We start from the raw sequence: 2,539 nt of genomic DNA, 5'->3' as shown, positions 1-2,539 counted from the left end.
AGCTGTCATCCGCCGGCTCAGCGGGGATCGTGGATCGATCGCCGCTGAGCAGCATGGATCCGCCTACGGAGGCGGACCGTGTGAAAGAGCCCTAAGTGGCAGGGTTAGGGTCCGGTTAAGAGTCCATTCACACTGTCGCGACTTGTGTGCCCTCAAGTCGCTTGACATAACAAAAGCAATGTTAATCAATGAGTGCCGTCTTAATTGGCACTACTGAAGTCGCTCCGACTTCTGAAAAGGGTCCTGTACTACTTTGAGGCGACTTGTATCCGACTTGTCCCATAGATTTCAATGGGAGTCGCCTCCTTATCTTATTTGAAGCGACTTGTGATCCATTAAAATGGTCCTGAACAAGAAAAAAAGAGCATTTTTCTTAGAATTTTTATTAGCACAGGCATAGGGCTCCTCTCCACCTGGGCGTTTTTGTTGCAGGCATTTATCGGGCATTTTTGGAGGCAGGAATGTCTTTTTTTGGATTAAGTGTCTGGGGGGTCTAAAAAGTGTACCTGTGAAGTTTCAGCTCTGTAGCTTGTCCAGAACCAGAAAAAAAAGATAATTTTTCTTATAATTTTTAGTAGCACAGGCATATGGCTTCTCTCCACCTGGGCATTTTTGTTGCAGGCATTTATCGGGCATTTTTGGAGGCAGGCATGACTTTTTTTGGATTTAGTGTCTGGGGGGTCTAAAAAGTGTACCTGTGAAGTTTCAGCTCTGCTGCATGTCCAGAACCAGAAAAAAAAGATAATTTTTCTTATAATTATTAATAGAGCAGGGTAGTGGCTCCTCTCCACCTGGGCGTTTTTGCTGCAGGCATTTATCGGGAATTTTTTTGGGCGTTTTTGGAGGCAGACATGCAAAAAAAGTCATGCCTGCCTCCAAAAATGCCCGATAAATGCCTGCAACAAAAACGCCCAGGTGAAGAGGAGCCACTACCCTGCTCTAGGGTACACTTTTTAGACCCCCCAGATACAAAATCCAAAGAAATCTCATTTTTTTTTTCTTTTCAATAATTTTTTAAAATAATTGGCTCTCTATCAAAAGCGACAATTTTTAAGAACTTTTTTTGTGTGATTGAGCATGACCCAGAACCATCATATTCTGATTGGCCAAATACAAAGTCATACAAAGTCGTCTATCATACAAGTCGCGCTGAATACGTGCGAAGTCGCGCTAACAAGTCGCCCTTTATGAGGCGACTTAGAGGTTGCGGCAGTGTGAACCGGCTCTCAGGGTCACAGGTCCGGTTCAGTGTATTTTAGGTAGGATTTTAAAAAAAAAAGTTACCTTAATTTAGTGTCAGTGTGCGTTACGTTAAAAAAAAGTAAACTGCACATGATTGTTTCTGGGCCGTCCTATGGGTACAAACTACAAGTAATATCCACATATGTGGTATCGCTGCAATCATCAGGAGCAGGTGGTAGGTCATGGTATTAGCAATAAATATACAGCTACAGTTAAAAAAAGAAATAAAAAAACATGTTTTTTACTATTTTTTTGTGCCACTTTTCCTTTGATGATAAAAGGGGATATCTATTACCATTTACCACCAAATAAAAGCCCAATTAGTCCAGAAGAGAACACAATATAATCCCCCCGAATACTCCAGTATAGATTTACTCATTTATGTCAGTTGTAGAAGTGTGTTCATTATATATAACCTTCTGACATGACGGGGTTAATAAATACAGAGCTGCAGATATCTGTCTGTTCTATCTTCTATTCCTCCTCAGTATGTCATCTGTCAGTCATCTGTCAGTCCTCTCTCTCTTCTCTCTGTCATCTCTCTCTCTTCTCTCTGTCATCTCTCTCTCTCTCTTCTGTCATATCTCTCTCTTTCTGTCATCTCTCTCTCCTCTCTGTCATCTCTCTCTCCTCTCTGTCATCTCTCTCTCCTCTATGTCATCTCTCTCTCCTCTCTGTCATCTCTCTCTCCTCTGTCATCTCTCTCTTTCATCTCTCTCTCCTCTGTCATCTCTCCTCTCTCATATCTCTCTCTCCTCTCTCATATCTCTCTCTCCTCTGTCATCTCTCCTCTCTCATATCTCTCTCTCCTCTGTCATCTCTCTCTCTCCTCTGTCATCTCTCTCTTCTCTCTTTCATCTCTCTCTCTCTCCTCTGTCATCTCCCTCTCTCCTCTGTCATCTCCCTCTCTCCTCTGTCATCTCCCTCTCTCCTCTGTCATCTCTCTCTCTTCTCTTTGTCATCTCTCTCTCTTCTCTTTGTCATCTCTCTCTCTCCTCTCTGTCATCTCTCTCTCTCCTCTCTCTCTCTCTTCTGTCATCTCTCTTCTGTCATCTCTCTCTCTCCTCTGTCATCTCTCTCTCTCTCCTCTGTCATCTCTTCTTTCCTCTCTCTCTCTTCTGTCATCTCTCTCTCTCTCCTCTGTCATCTCTCTCCTCTGTCATCTCTCTCCTCTGTCATCTCTCTCCTCTGTCATCTCTCTCTCTCCTCTGTCATCTCTCCTTTCCTCTCCTCTGTCATCTCTCTCTCCTCTATGTCATCTCTCTCTCCTCTCTGTCATCTCTCTCTCCTCTGTCAT

The sequence above is a fragment of the Pelophylax lessonae genome, assembly GCF_965119305.1.
Source record: "Pelophylax lessonae genome assembly, chromosome: 4".
Lineage (NCBI taxonomy): Eukaryota > Metazoa > Chordata > Amphibia > Anura > Ranidae > Pelophylax > Pelophylax lessonae.
Note: the sequence above shows the minus strand (reverse complement) of the source record.